The 17,202-nt window shown below is 31.4% G+C and overlaps 1 long non-coding RNA gene across 1 annotated transcript in view; it reads left to right on the top strand.

Moving 5' to 3' along the window:
• Positions 1 to 15,422, top strand: part of LOC139425976 (uncharacterized) — a 129,684-nt gene extending 114,262 nt beyond the window's left edge. The window contains exons 2-3 of the long non-coding RNA XR_011637183.2: positions 8,697 to 8,726; positions 15,279 to 15,422. This is a non-coding gene — a long non-coding RNA (uncharacterized LOC139425976). The remainder of the gene's footprint in view (positions 1 to 8,696; positions 8,727 to 15,278) is intronic.
• Positions 15,423 to 17,202: the final 1,780 nt, after the last annotated feature.

Genomic DNA, 17,202 nt, shown 5'->3' with positions numbered 1-17,202 from the left:
TAATGATTCTGAACTAATTTTACCTTTCACTGATATAAATGAAGACCATGTAATTCATGCTTTAACTAATAATGACTCCCCTCTTGAAATTTCTTTAGACACATTTAAATCGGAACAATGTAAAGATCAAAATATTCAGGAAATTATTTCTCTTTTAAACAATCCCACGTTAATTAATCAATCTAAGACTGGACATTTCTCTTTAAATGATGGTATATTAATGTATGCCACTGAGGTTTTTCCTCATAAACACAGAATTGTAGTTCCAAATTCATTAAAGTCTAAAGTTTTAAATATTTGTCATGTTTCCCATTCTGGTATTCAAAAGACGTATGAGCTTGTGTCTAAAAGATATTTTTGGAAAAGTTGTTACAGTGATACCTGTAATTATGTTAAGTCTTGTGAATTATGTATTAAACATAAACAGTCTGCGAGCAAGCCTGCTCCTTTAAAATCAATGTGGCTACCTCAGAGGCCTGGACAATTTGTCTCAATGGACATTGTAGGACCCATTAAGAATTGTGGATATATTTTAACTTTCATAGATCATTTCTCTAGACATTTAATTTTAAACCAACTAGTCAATTTAACCACTGAGACTGTTTCTAAACATTTAATTAATTATATTGCTCATTATGGTAGAATGTTATACCTATTAACAGATCTAGGCACTCAGTTTAAAGCTGAGGTTTTTGAATTAATCAATAAAAAGTTAGGCATAAAATTAGCCCATAGCAGTGCAGCTCATCCTCAAAGTAATGGAATGAGTGAACGCATTAATCAAGCTATTAAGTCTTCTGTTTTAACTTTACATGAGAAAGGTGTGTCATTTGCAACCAGCTTATTAATTCACCAAAATATATACAATGGTTCAATTCACTCTTCAACCAAATTCACCCCTAACTTACTTCATTTTGGTCGTAATTTGGCCTTAATTTTTGATTGTTTTGAAACTAGTGTTGAACCAATACATTTGGATAAATCTCACTATTTATTGGAGACCTTGAATGAACTCAATATTGCATATGAAAATGCTTACCATAATTCTGAACGAGCACAAGTCAAACAAAATTCGAGACAAGGTGCGAAAGCAAAATTAAGATCACTGAATATTGGTGATATTGTTTACTTAAAACATACTAATGTGTTTAAACCTAAATTTGATGGTCCGTTTACTATTTTGTCAAAATTTAATGATGTGGATTATGTAATCCAACTTTTGGACAATACGAAGGCACCTAAACTAACTGTTCATATAGACCGCTTACGTCTATGTCCTCATAGGAGGCAAAATTTGCTTTTTCATCCCTCTTTGGATACCTCCCCTAGTGTAATTGATAGTGATATCACTCTCCCTAAGGCTTGTCCTTACAATTTAAGAAGTAAATAATTTTTTTCTAATAAAATTTGGTTGAATGTAACATTGTTATGTGTGATGGGTGTTATTTGGGTATCGGTGTATATGATGCTGGCCGTCATATCCGCGGAACATCGGGATCCTGTAGTACTTGTCAGGCAATACCAGTGATTTTTTGGTTAATTTTTTTGATATACAGTTCTTGTAACTAATTTTGTCAATAGTTCTAACATTTTTTAATTATTGAATGAGGTATTCAAATAGTGATATGGTTTCTTATGGTGGATGATGAGCAGTGCCCTCCTTTTTGCGACTCTACAAACTTATAACTATGGGTTCGTGTTTTTGGTTGTTCATGTCTAACTGATTGCAATTTTTTTTAACAAATATTTCATGTTAATTTTTGTATTTTTAAATTACTTAAACACATAATTGTAATTAATTAATGATGCCTGATTTCGAATGCCAATTTTTTTGTTTTTCGACCCTGTAGTTCTGTACAGTATAATTTTTTTTCCTTTTCTAGTATGTCATAAGTCACTCTTATTACATACAAATTTTTTTGGATTTTTGCAGAGTGTGAATTCTCTTTGCAACAGTAAGGTATAAAAGTACACCTCATTGTACATCTCAAGGTGTCACAACGTTTGTTATGATTTTTTATTGTTTTGTGTTATGTTGTTTTATACAAATTGTTGATGCTGAGTTTGTTAATTGTATATTGTTCAGCAATTTTTTAGGGAATGCTTTTTGTAAGCAATGTGTCAAGGCCTTGTTTTTTTTTGTTTTGTTTTAGCAGTTTTTTTTTTTTTTTTTGGTCAAAGTTCTGTGAGTCAATTTGTTGTTTATTTAAGTGTTAAAATTCCTTGCAGTTTTTGTTAAGTTTAATGTTTTGCCTAGGCTTTTCCTGTTACAACTAGTAAATTTAATTGCAAATTTTTTTTAACTTTCTTCAAGTCTTAAATTAATAATTTTTATGCACTTATTGCTCTCACTAATGACTTTGATTTGTTTCAGGTATACATTTTGATGTGTACTAATTTTTTTGTCGTTTTAACTTGGATTACTACTTATCAATCTTGTTCGATTGGTTTCAATTTTTTTCTCAAAATTCACTTAATGGATTGATGTACAAAATCCTGTACAAAGTTTTTTTTCGTTTAAGCTCGGAGTATTGTCAGTCTACAATGGTAGCCTGATTTTTTCGTTTGTTTGCAATTTTTCAATTTTTTTTTTCATAATAAATTCCAGCAAACAAATCAATTTTTTTTTCAATTCCTTCTTACAAGGAATAATTTGAGTTAATGTCCTTTACCTCAAAAATTGTTTTTCCAATATTACTAAGTGAGATTTTTTTTGAATAATCAATTATCCATTTTACCTCCTTAATGTTATTTTCTTTGGAGAAGATTTTCTCAGTCTACTTCATGTAGCCTGAATTTTTTTATACGGGTGTTATTGCACTTATAGGCATTCACATGCATCAAGGTATATGTTGTTTAATTTATATTACATGTGTTGACGATTCATTGTCAAAATGTTTGTTTTCATGTAGCAAACAATTAAGATTGTTTTGTGTTTTTCGTCCATTTATCAAACAATTAACATTGCTTTACCATTTCACTAATCAAGATGCAGCCATGTAAAGCTGCTTATATGTATGTGTCGTTATGTGTTACTAGTTCTTGGTATGTCTTATGTTTGAGGCACAGCTTTTCTCATTTCAGACTCTTACTATCAAAAGTTTTGATATATAGATTGTTATGTAAACATCTGACTATTTGTAAGTGGAGAAGTGGTGAACTGGAGTTGCAGGCTGTTAGAACTTAATTTCATTTATAAAATTTTTTTTGGATTAATATCTTTTTTTTAAAAAAAAAAAAAAATTTCTTCAAAAATTTTTTCTGCAGTGGGGGTAATGTGACATTAGGTCACAGCCTAATTTTCTAAATATCCTTTTTTTAATCAAAATACTAATTTCTTTCGACTTAATTTATAATTTTATAATAAATTTTTATTTCATCTTTTTTTTCTTCTCACCCCTTAACGCGTTAGCGCAATTTGGACATTCTCCCCCTAAAAATTCCTTACCAGCCCCTTGCAGAGCCCCTTTCTTTCTAGAACATTCCACCCTTTCCGTTTCTGAGAATTCGCACTGGTTGTCGGCATCTTTCATCTCCGCGTGTATGTTGTGTTTCTCAACCGTAACTGTTAACGTATAATCAATTTTTCGTCTCAACTCGTAATTTTTAGATAATTTAACTTTAACTTGCACAACATGTACTACAACTTCAACTATTAAGTTTTTGTCTCTTATAAAAAGAGCGCGCGAAAGATGACGATTGCATTCGAAATTCGAGAGTATCATACTCCACGTCGCGCTGTTGCGTGTTTTATTTTTTGATATCCTGTCCTCGTTAGGAGGTGAGGATGGCGTCTCCTTCGCCATTTTTTTTGTGTAGTTTCTCATTTATGAGATGAACCTTTTCTTCGGCCATATAAAAATTCCACTGACTGCCTTTTTGCTAATATAGTAGCTTCAATATGCCTTCCAATAAAATTTCCGAATTTTTGATTAGCAGATCATAAAAATCTTATTCATAAAAACATAAACGTTATCTTCAATTTTGAGAAAAACTGTTTGCGATGGATGCTTTCTTATCAAGAATCCAAAATCCGGGAGTGTGCTTCAACTGTCGGTATTGCTGCTAACACCTTGGCTTCCGGTTCTCACTTATTGGTTAATGGATAAAATTGATCTCTAAGATGGAGGAGAATGATCGTCAACATGCAATCTGAATTTGATCTCGTCTAAGTCAGTTTCATCCAAAATTTCCGTGTTCCTGAATTTATTACCCTTCACCCACTTCTCCACCAGAGACTGTGTGTTGGACACTATTTTTGCCGTTAAATATGGATCCTCAAAATAAAGAGTTTTTAGTTTGAAGTAACTGTTTTATTAGTGACTTATTCATCTGGATTTCCTAGAAGGTAACCACAGATTGTTGGAGATTTTCTTTGTAAACTCATCTCTGATCCAGGACTGGATATCTTCTATGGAGAGGAAGGTATGTTTTTGTAGAATACATTTGTTATCTTCTGGAACTTTTTTTAAAAATTAATATTTCTTCTGGGTTGTGAAATTAGCCAAACTTCGTAAATGTACCACTATATATGTTTCACCCGGCCATTTATTTTTAATTTTTTTAAAAATTGTTATCATTTTTTTGCAACTTTTCATTTTTTTATTCTATACCCAACCGTAACAGGGCAATCTGGTTTTATTTTTAAACTTTCGGCTTTTAGGTTTTCTGGTTTTAAATTTCTGCTTTTAGTATTTTACTCCGGCACTTGCCGTTTCCATGACTTTATTCTCCCCTTAAACTGGCATCTTCCTTATACATGGGACATTCAAAATGAAATCTTGCTCTTGGTCAAGTTCAGCACCCTCTATCTTACCTGGTGTCATCTTTGAGTGTTATCACCTCAGTGAAACTTTGGTTTACCTTAGAACATTTTAATCTTAGAGGCACTTAGCCTTGAAAGGGAGACACTTGAACTTTTAGTCGACTATTTTATTTATTCTATTGGGCTTGTCTTAGTCTTTTTATTTTTAATATGATTGTTCATATTTTACCATTTGATGTTTTACTTGACCTTACTTTTATATGTTTTTACCTGTATTTTTGACACTTTTATTGTCGATTGATTTTATCCACTTTGATGTTTTAAGCACTTTTAATCTTTATTCTGTTTTATTTTTATTTTACTTTTTCGATTTTGGGATTTTTCCTATGTGTTTTAATCTTTTTAATTTAGTACTTTTACTTTTCTGTAGTTTGGTAGTGTTTAGTCACGTGCAAACGGGTGAAACCCTTATCCGCAAACTCCTTCGGGGTAGGTCGGTTACTATTGGTCTTATATAGCAGTGGGAAGAAGACTTCCCACCAACGTCATTCATTTTTTACAAGTCAAAGGAAAGCTATTTTATCACGTATGATTTGTGCATCTATACGTTGATAACTTCAGAAAAATACAAATGATTTTTTAGATAAATGTGGATAACAGTGTAGGTTTCGTGAGGTCAAGAAGTGAGGCCAACACTAGGAGGCTATTTTCTTTTGTGCGTTATGCGTTCGTTCATATGATCATTTCTCGTCGAGTTAATTTATATATATATAAACACAGAGTTTATAAATTCGGTTATTTATAAGCCCGGTAGCGGAATTTACGAAGAGAATATGCAGCGTTATCTTCATAAATCAGAAATTATTTGCGACCTAAACGCAGTCATGCAGATATTATAATTATACAAATTCAACTTGGTCAAATATATATTGAGCACAATTTGCAAATATAAGGTTCTTAAGAGTTACACATTAAAATTTTGTGTTATTTATATTCGAGTTGAATTTCATGCAATAATGCTAAAAAAAAAAAAATTGGAATGTATCTTTATATAGTTAAGCCAGTAATCAAGTAACAGAAAAAAAAGAAAGATTGCTTATTTTTTGTGTTTTGCGATGTTCTCTTAAATCAACTATTTAGTTTTCATTAGAATCAGGTTTAGAAATGTTTTAAAACTTTCCCCCATTCGTTTGTTTGCTTTTTGAAAGTAAGAAAACGAAAATGAAAAATAATCTGTACTAATCTGCAATGCACTAAGCTGGAGGGTTTCTGATTTACTAAGTACAGATCGTGGTTCTAAGTACAGATGCTTCGCTAAATACAGAGGGAGGAGTATGGCCAATTCATTACGCTAGTTTCAATTTCGAAAATCTCATTTTTCGCACAAAGAATTGGACATAGAAATCAAATTATTTTTTTTAAATAGTACTAAATATGTTCCTTTTATAAATCAATCTCTATCCCAAATATATTTCAAAATAAAATAACAGGAAAAAAAATTCCCCTATAAGGTTTGAGGTATTATACTCAGACAAAAAAATGGAACATCTCAATAACTTATCTAATAAACGGATTTTTCACAGATTAACCTGCAACCTAATACACTGGTTATCATAAATTAAGGAAAAATCACAAAAATAGCGATAACTCTTTCAAAAGTAAGCCAAACCGTGCAAAATTTGCATATGTTGTCCACTAAGAGTAGCTGAGTAAAATTGCAATATGCAAATTAGTGGCGCTGCACTCGGCTTACGTCATCTGCCTGGAGCATAAAAGTCCAAGTTTGAGAGAAAGCACACAAATTTTACTGTGATTGCGACATTGAAAATCTGAGATAGCCAATTCGTAATAATGACCTCTAGGCATCATTTGCCTGAAGAACTACGATGGAGAGCCATCGGGAGACTAGAGGCAGGGCAGAGTCAATCAGAAGTGGCCAGATGGCTAAATGTGAGTCCATCTGTGGTTCATAGACTTTGGAGGCAATTTCAAACCACAGATTCGGCATCTAGGAGGTTCAGTCAAGGACGGCCAACTGTTACGACCAGTGCCGATGACCGATATTTGACATTAAGTGCACGCAGGAATAGAACCGCTACTCCGACACATCTTAGATCCTCTCTTGCTGCAGCCACCGGAAGGTTGGTGTCAACGTCAACTGTGCGCAGAAGGCTCCACGAAGGTGGTCTGTATGCGAGACGACCAGCCATTTGCGTGCCGCTCACATCACGCCATAGGAGAGACCGTTTGCAGTGGGCCCGACAACATGTCCACTGGACGTCAGATCAATGGAGGCCTGTTCTCTTTACGGATGAGTCCAGGTTTAGTCTAGAAAGTGACAGTAGACGTTATTTGATATGGAGAGAACCTGGGACCCGTTATCATCCATCAAACATCCGTGAAAGAGATGCATACGGAAGAGGCAGTGTCTGTGTTTGGGGAGGCATATCCTTAGGAGGGCGCACATACCTCCATGTCTTTCCAAGGGGAACCGTGAATGCTCAGGTTTATCGAGACAACATCCTTGATGCTTATGTGCGCCCATATGCCGGGGCAATTGGTGATTGCTTCCTGTTACAGGACGATAATGCAAGACCACACAGAGCTCGCATTGTTGATGATTATCTTCAACAGGAAACAATTACTCGCATGGAGTGGCCAGCTCGATCCCCGGACTTGAATCCTATCGAGCACGTTTGGGATGCTCTAGGGAGGCGTGTATCTGCCATCAATCCGCCCCCTCAGACCCTTGCCACGCTTGCAACTGCTTTACAAGAGCAATGGCTCTCACTTCCTATTGAACTGATAGACCGCATAATTGAAAGCATCACACATCGCTGTTTGTGCTGTATTGCTTCTAGAGGCAATCATATTCCATATTAAAGGTACTTTTTCTATTGCAAACCGATACTTCCAATTTGTTTATTTTATACATGTGCTAATTTCTATACTACTATTAATGTCTGATAATTTCTTTTTATGTTGTTTAATACCTTACTATGTGTTGTATATTGTGGGTAAGTTTCATAAAATTCCATGTGTAATTTCTTGAGTTATCGCGATTTTTGTGAATTTTCCTTAATTTATGATAACCAGTGTAGTTCAAAGAGTGAACCTAAAATATGAGAATAATATTTTTGAGTTATGAAATCAGATATAAAAAACGTAATTTCTCTAAAGAAGTATATATTACTTTTTTCGATGGTTTAGTATTTTTGACTCTCAAAATTAAAAATGAATGTCGGTGCAATATGGAAAACATGATCCTAATAATTTAGCAAGAACTGTTTGTCGAAGATTTTGGGCTTCAAAATTTTCATTCATATTTTAAAATGTTTCTGGAGTTACTTGAGAGGCTCAAAAATGACGCACAATTATTTACCTTGTGGAATTCCAATAATTTGTTGGAATTCCACAAGGTAATTCCTTTTCTGGTGCCTTTGCTCATATTTTTTTGCATTTTTTGAAGCTAAATTTCTTGAGCATAATGAATTTAATGCTTTTAGATATATTGATGATTTGATTTTGCTTAATTGTAATAATTATAATTTTATTTATACATAGTATATATCCTGGAGATTTGGTTTTGAAGAAAACTAATGAGAATTGTTTAAATGTTGAATATTTAGATTTTAAAATTGATATTGTTAACAATTTTATTAAAATTGGTGTTTTTGATAAAAGAAAAGCTTTTAAATTTAAAGTTATTTTCTGCAACTTTAATACTAATTTGTGTAATAAATTTTTTTTAAATTTGGTTTTTTCACAATTGGTTAGGATTAAAAATATTTGCAATAATGTTGAAAGCTTTCGGGAAGCTGCGAATAATTTGAGTAGTAATGATTATCCTTTTAATTTTTGTAATGTTAATTTTTTAATTAAGGAAATGATTGAAGAATTCTAGTTATTTATATTTTTTTTCTTTTAACAGGGCGCAATTCAAGTCTTAACTGAGGTTAAAGTGAGTTTTTATTTTCTGATGATTTTGCTTGAGTTTCTTTTCTAAATTGGTTCTTTGTATTTCATGTTTTTCCCTGGACTTCTATACAAAACCTTCGGGGTACTGAGGGAGTTACTTTAGGCATTTGCTTCTCCCTCAATAGATTTTGTTTTATGGCTACCGGGGCTGGTACCCACTGAAGACGTTGGCTTCGGTGGTCATATTTTTATTTTTATTTCCTTCGTTTCCCTTATTGCTACATTGTATTAGCTTAGTAATTTACATTGGACAAAATCAATCGAAAAACTAATCTGGGAAATAAATCTCAATTCAACACCAAAGTTGTCATTTTTCTGGTACTTTAGCATTTCATGAAAAATTGAACTTGTTTTAAATCTCATCGACTATTCTCACCAAAAAATGGTAGCCTCATTGCAAATAAAAATGCTTACTAATAAAACTGAGTGTGTTATAAAACGTTAATTTTAACATATTTTTTAAAATAAATAATAAAATTGCTTTTTTGTTTTAATTCCTATTAAATATGCACTGATTACAATATTAAACAATTTGGTGTCATTATGGATGAATTTGCGCAAACTTTTGTGGTCGACGTGATTTCACGTGAAATTTCATCTTAAACTACAGATTTCATGGGGCATGCAATCAGATTAAATAGATGTTCTAATTACTTAACGTGCTAATCTACTTTTTTCATTTAATGACATTATAATTAACCTACTCTTATTATCTAATAATCAAACTAAATATTATAATTTAAAGACTTTAACCTATTCTTGTTATTTAATAACTTAACCTATTTTATTATTTAATCACCTAGCCAAATATTATGGTTTAAAAGACCAGCATAATCTTATTATTTAATGAACTTAACAAATCTTATTATTTAATGACCTAACCGAATCTTATCATTTAATGATCTAAACAAATCTTGTTAGTGAATGATCTAACATAATCTTATTATATAATGACTTAACATAGTCTTATTTTTAATGACCAAACCAGATCTTATTATCAATGATCAACATTTTTTTTTATTTTATTTCTAATGGCAAGATTAAAAGACAACTACAGGGACAAATGCTTAGAGCCATTTGGAGAAAAAACGTAAAGAAAAATATATAGAGCACAAGAGAAGTTCCTGAAGAGATAGTCTATAAATCCAAAAGGCCCCTAGCGTCCCAGTAGCGGTCCACAAGAATACGCTTGATTAAAGCTCGGCAAAGGATGAGATGGTCACCCTCCATGACCCGTCTCAAAATACAGACTGCGCATAGAACTTGAAACTATGCGGAAAAGGTGCAAGTGTTTAATGGCCTAACATATTCTTATTATTTAATGAACTAACCAAACTTTATTATTTAATGATTTAAATCAATATCATCATGTAATGATCGAACCAAATCTTATTATTTGATGACTTAAACCAATCTTATCATCTTGAATTTGACACTGTTATTATTTAATGCATAATCAATAAAAATAAATCCTATGGCATCAATTGTGGTACTTAACTAAAAAATTAGTTTTTTCCCCCCAGAAACTAGTATGTTAAAGTTAAGAATTCTCTTTTCTTTTTTTTTTTATAACTTATGTCAACTGATAAACTTTATTAAATAATATTTCTGAATTCCATCTCAATAAAAAAGATATTATATTTTTACAATTGGGTACTTTCACTTCAGGAAAAAGAAGATCACAGATACCCACACGTGTGATTTATGACGTTAGCTCCAGCTGATCGTTTATAAGCAAAGTGGAATGTTAAAATTGATCTAAGTTTCTCCACATAAGTTAGAATGTTAATTAAAGTGAAGTTAATTAACTACAACGCAGCATCGCACATCGAATTTGTTGAAATGTAATACTTTCTCGTCTATATCTTTTACTTAACTTAGATTTATTATTTGTTTACGTATTTTATTGCAGCCATGGTTTATTTTTGTTTTGTGTACTGGCAACTTCGAATAATTAGTTTGTTTGTGTTCTACGTGGTTTCGTGCTTGTTTTTGTTTTAAGAAATATATAGTGAAATTATTGAAATGCTTGTGGAAGAATCTTTGAGGAAGAATATAGAATGTGTCACTTAAGAGAATTGATACTTGACGGGCTTGACTTACTTGAAATAGAATGGAAAGAGCAGTTGCTAACGTAAACATATGAAACGTTTCAAGAACCAATCAGAATCGAGATACCCGCACTACGTCACTCTTGCAGGTGTCCCATTAAATATGCATTATTTTATAAGCACTAATATGATTAAATATAAAGGTATGTATCTAAAAAAAGTAATCTTCGCTTACTACGACATCTTTTTAATAATAATTATTTAAATAATTTTCTTTTATTAATTATAAAAACAAATTTCTGGTTTTTAAGGTCACATACTAAATGCGGCAACATTTAAATTAATTTTGTTTCGTATTTTTAAAAAAAGTAATGCAATTTTTAAATCAATGGGATTGTCCTTTGAAAACTAAATATTTAAACTGCTAAGTCTGAAAGTGAAACAATTGTCAATAAGAAATGTATTTACCTTTTAATGTTGACACTTCTCCGCAGTCTTGGGGGGAGGGGGAGAATGGAATGAATGACTATTTAATTAAAAGGATATTTAAACTTCAATTTACGTTTTTTACTGCACCTTCTGAAAAGAGAGAATAAGATGGTAAATAAATCAAAATAATCGCCAAACGCACCGCAACCCTAACTGCGATCGGAAATTATTGATATTCAATTTCATTAACAAACCATTTTACTCTAGAATGGTGGTAAAATATAATTTTAGTTAAAGTGTAACGATTATTATATGAAATATACCCAGCAATAAAGATAGATATAGAAATAGAGAGATTTTTTTCTTTCTTCAAATTACTAAATTTAGATTTTTAAACCCAAATATTTGCATAAAATCTGAATTTTCTATTTTACATATGCAATCGAATTTAAAATAAATAACCACTCTATCAATATAGAGAGCATATTACATTTTATTTTATAACCGTCGTTTTAAATAAACCGAGTCAATTGTGAGTTTACGACTACCAATGTCTCCGTTTGTCATTTTGTTATTTTCAAAAATAAAAACAATAATCGAGAGGAACTCCGAGCTTGAATAACAGACCCTAGCAGCAAGATAACTTGAACCAATATTCATGAATCTTGGTACCATAAAGGTTCAAAGGGCCTTTATTTTTCCGATATTGGCCCCATATAGAATTTTCTGATTCACCCGATATTTTACAGCCACTTTACAATCAATATCGGTCCGATGTAGAATTTTCAGATTCACCCGATATTTTATATCCATTATTTAGCCAATGTAGATTCTATACTGGTCAATGTAGGCCCTATATTGGCTATTCTAGGATCAAAATTACGAAATCTATACATCCCAATATATTGGTCCCTTTGTGCATCTTCTTATATGACCCATATTAGGCCAATTTTGAACCCAACTGGGGCCATGGTAAAATGGTTGCTAGGGAACTTTTCGTGCAATGTTACCAAAATAAAAGAAGATTTTAAGTTACATAGGTTTTAGTAGGTATAGGTTTTAAGTGAAGTTATATGATTACTGATTATAAAAAGTAGAAATATTTTAAGTGACATTCTTGAAAACTTCTCGTTGAAAGACTTAAATCTCATTTAACTGTACAGCATTGCTTTATTTTTCAAAGTCATTAAATTTCGGTGATCTGAGAACAGAAATGTACTAAATGGCAGTCTTTGAATATTTATGGAGTAAAGAATGTACCAAGTATAATTAGCAATTAACCGCTGAACTTTAGCTTCAAAGCTCAAAAAGCGAGGTTTTTTGCCACATATTTAAAAGCCTAAAGTACGAACGCTAAGACGTGAACAGTTTAATAAGTGAAACGAACCACTAGAAGAGTGTCAATGAAGAATTGGAAGATTAAAATGAGTCACTAACTACAAGCTTAGGCTGCACGGGCACAAGTTTTTCCTTCCTTAATGAAACAATATATTTCACAAAAACAATATGGAAGAAATAGTATATTCCATATTCCACAAGAATAAATTGAAAGGTACTTTCTGCATTTTAATTCTTCATAAATCTATCAATTCTTATCTCCTCGTCTGCTGATCCTACAGGTGGTCTTGATAACTTCCCAGCCCCCATCCTGTAGCACCCACCATGTAAAAGGAGGGAAATCACAAACGATTTGTAGTTTACAAATTTTGTAATTTCATGGTAAATGTTATTCCTACTAAGTGGAAGTAGTTGTGTTTTTTTTTATATTATACCCAATTGCGGTTACTAACTTTCTGCATTCAAATAGCCACGTGACAAGTGAAGATCTCCGAAGGTTCTCCTGCAGGTGGAAATTTAAATATAGAAAGCTAGTAAACGCAATTTGCAGTCAAAAACACGCGCGAGATAGCCCGTGCTAATTCGCGAGGCACAAAGAAAAAATTTCTAGCGGGCAACCTAGACAAGAGAGGAAGGCAAGCCGTAATCTTTCTGCCATCAGGTACAAGACATGAACTTAGTATGAGCTTAAACAAGTATGAACTTAGAAGCTATTTTTCTCAAATTCACAAAAATGTAACTTACCACTCATCTCAATTGCTCTATGGTGACATATAGAACTTTGCATTACAATTATTAAAAATAATTGGAACAGAATTGGCTAACTTTTTTAATTTGGAGTCAATTTTCTGGCTAAAAGAGAAAATTCCATTTCTTATGCACTTTCCTACATGCAAAATAGAAAAGATGAAGCATTCTTTAGAAAAATTTCTTAGAATCGATTTTTTTTTTAAACTTAAAAATCATTTTTTCTACTATTTCTTGATTTTTTTTTCTTTCTATTTTACTCCTTCATTATAACTATTTAAACTATGAAAACCAAAATGCAATTCAGAATTTTGAAGAAAAAAAAATGCGCGCTAGAGAAACGATCCTTCCATAATTCCTATACATAGCGATATCCTAAAAATGCTTGACAATATATAGCTAGGAGAGATATATAATAAAAGCCTTCAGCCATATAAAATATAACTTTATTCTGTTTATGACAGAATTTCAACATTTTGAAGTTTTTTAGATGAGTTATAGCTTTTTATTGCTATTATTTCTCTTTTCTTTCTTGTTACCCTTTAAGAAAATTTATAATCTTAAGATGCTCTGTCTTGGTGGTAGTTTATGAAAGTGTAGAATATATTTTAATAAAAGAATGAGCAAATTCACAAACTCTCTCTCTCCCTCCCTGCATGTGCGCGCGTATTAAAAGCTTTCGTATCCAATAATTCCAAGTAATTAAAAGATATTTAATTTTTTATGTAATAATGGCCGTAAAATGTTTGAAACGGAAGATACAGAGGAGTGATGGTTGGTCGATACGAATTCTGCATCCGGCTTGCACCGACCACAGTGCTGACGTGAAATATCCTCAGTGGCAGACGGATCATGGGTTAGAGTCCCCTTGTCATCAGGCTAACCGTGGGAGGTTCTCGCGGTCTTCCGCTTTATGTAACGTAAATGCGAGTTAGTTCCACAAAGGCAAATTTTTCCCAATACTCGATCCACCCTTGTCTTCTGGATTGGGTTCAAGATTACAAGGCTACGGAGTTGAACATTAGTAGTCGTAAACTCAAAAATTTAGTCGGCTGTTCAATGACGGTTATAAAATAAAATAAAATCAGAAGATACAAAATTTTACACAATTTTAAACTATGTAATTTCAAACGCCAAAATACAAAATTTGAACGAAATTGATTGAATATTTATTGAGAAATGCAAGATTCAAAATACGTTTTTATTTTCTTTTTCTTTAATTACACAATTGATTAATTTCGCTCAAATTTTGTCTCGTCATTCACCTTGTTTGAAACGCTGTTAAAATTTCTGTACCTCCTGATTCAAAAATTTTTCGATCATAATTATTCCGAACCAATCATTTCCGAATTGTGACTAACCATTATGGAGGAATACAAGAGCAAATGCGGATTTAAAAACATCATAAACCAATTGGTCAAGTTTACGAATTCGTCTTCCTCTAAAAATTGCCTTCAAGCTTTATCCTCAATTAAACTGATTTTAGATTATTTAAACCCCATCATTGCTTTTATTGGCTTTAATAGTGAATGGCCTGAGCTTGAGAAACTTTTTTTAATTATTACTTTAATGAGTGAAAAAATTCTTGTGATTACAAAAATATGTATAAAGCGTGGTTATTACAGAACACCCTGTACACAAATATAACAGCCATCATTTCCCATCATCATATATGAGATCGTAACACTCGAATGCGCCATCTGGTGAGAAGACCGGTTCCATGCCTTTGACCCTTCCCTCTCCTACTCTTTTCAGTTGTATAGGAATGTATTACAATATTTTCCATTTTGTTAATATTTTTTGTATTTAATTGCTAAAAATATTTTTTTTTAATTTTCATGACGCTTTCTATAAGAAGTATATTTAATGTAGTTTTTAGTTCCATGTAGTTTCCTAACTTAAAAGATCTTAATCTATTTGAAAATCGAGACAGAAACTAACGTACTTCCTTCTTTTACGACTCTCCACAGGCTAATGGTGAAAGCATGTGAAGTGTTGATAGGTAGAGAGTTCTGCTGCTCTACGTCACATGTAATCCATTTCGACGGCCAATAGGATTGAAAGAGAGAAGATATTTCTATTCTTAATAATAAAACATGGGGTGACAGATTGTTCTTTTTTTTTTCTTTTCTTTCTGCTTATTCCTTTTTTATAGCTAAACCTAAACATTTATACTTCAGTGTAATGAAATGAAATGTAACCAATGACTGTAAAAATGGATTTTATTTGCAAAATTGAAATAAAATAAAAATCCAAATGAGAGACAACAATAGAAATAGATGGGAGTATAAAATTGACAAATAAATACAGTCAACAGGATGAAAACATTCACACAAAACATTTCAAAATGAATTTTGCTTTTTTTAATAATGGGGGTAGGATGGAAAAAAAAGTATCACAGTTACAAGTAACCTTGAAATAAGGCAAACTTCTACAATATCACAATTATACATTCAAATACATCGAAATTCCAACAGAATGTAAAGGAATAATATAGTAAACCTTAATATAATTATTCCTTTCACACTAACATCTAAATCTCTTAATTACATCTAACAAGAGTCTATAATTCCCATATCACTAATTTGAAGCATATTTAAGAGATATTTTAAAACTATCCATCATAAGGAAAATAAATAAGTTTTAATCTAAAAGGTTCATGGAAATGTTGCATATTCAAATATTCAAGAAACATTACAGAAACTCAAATAGATTGGAAATTTAATAGAAATTGCTAGCAGAAGCATAAAATAATATTAGTGTTGAACTCTTACAATTAAGCTTTAGTATCTTGATATAACAATAAAAACCCAAATAAAATGTGATTATTTTTTTTTTGAGGGTGAAGAAAGAATAAAGTGGAAACTCCTCAATTGGTGAACCTGGAATATAGAAACATGTAACTCACTCATTCAGGAATAGGTGGCAGCACCATAACTCTACTTTGCACCATCTGACTTATTAGAGCAATAAGCTCTCTTGAACTATTGTGTTGACAATCAAGCTCCTACTGTTTCTTTTTTTTAAAATTTTAACATTAATCACATCACAAAATTTTTTTGGCACAGTGTTTTAGATTATTCAAAAATTAATGTTTTGTTCTACCAGTCTTTTTTCTGTGTTTTTGATCGTGTTAATTTGTTTATTTTCCAATCACAAATTAGGAATGTCAAATTAAGAAATACAAGTACTTTCAATGCCTCTTTTTTGCTTTTAATCAAAGTTCTAGAAATGCAATAGCTGCTAGTGATATTTGTGCTGTACATTGATAGGAAACCATAATTGAAAGAACATCCAAGTTTAAAACTGGAAATTTCGACCTCAAAGGCTTACCATTTTCAATAAAGAGCTATTTAACCCACTTTTGCATGAAAATAAGGTAGAAAAGATCTTTTTGGGGAAAAAACTCGAAAAACCAGGTTTATTAATTCTTTTTTGGTTTATATAAAGCAACACATTTCAAGCTTGAAATTAAAATTAGCTAAACCATTAAAAAACATTTCACAGCTATCTTTTTTAATTATAATTTATATTTTGAATAAAAAATTCAAAAATATTCACTTTTGTCGCATTTTTTACTTTACAACTTATTTAATACTTTAAAATACAAATCAGCATTTAATATCAAAATTTTATTTTATTAGCGCTTGTAAAAATTAAAGTTTACCCCTTGATAGTCAATGTATATAAAAACTTCATATTTCAGCATCAATTACATTAATGTCATTATTAAGCAGAATACATTTTATAATATTTATATCAATTAATTAATTGGAGAAAAAAAATTTCGTATACAAATTTTAATATAAGAAGCACAAGATATGTATTAAAAGATATTACACTTTTTTTAGTAAAAAAAGTTTACAATTAATAAAATGAAAAGAAAACAAAATT

This window comes from Parasteatoda tepidariorum, chromosome 7 (assembly GCF_982258835.1).
Source record: "Parasteatoda tepidariorum strain Cologne lab strain chromosome 7, Ptep-v5.0, whole genome shotgun sequence".
Lineage (NCBI taxonomy): Eukaryota > Metazoa > Arthropoda > Arachnida > Araneae > Theridiidae > Parasteatoda > Parasteatoda tepidariorum.
The sequence above is the reverse complement of the archived record's forward strand: the minus strand, read 5'-3'. Positions and strand labels throughout refer to the sequence as shown.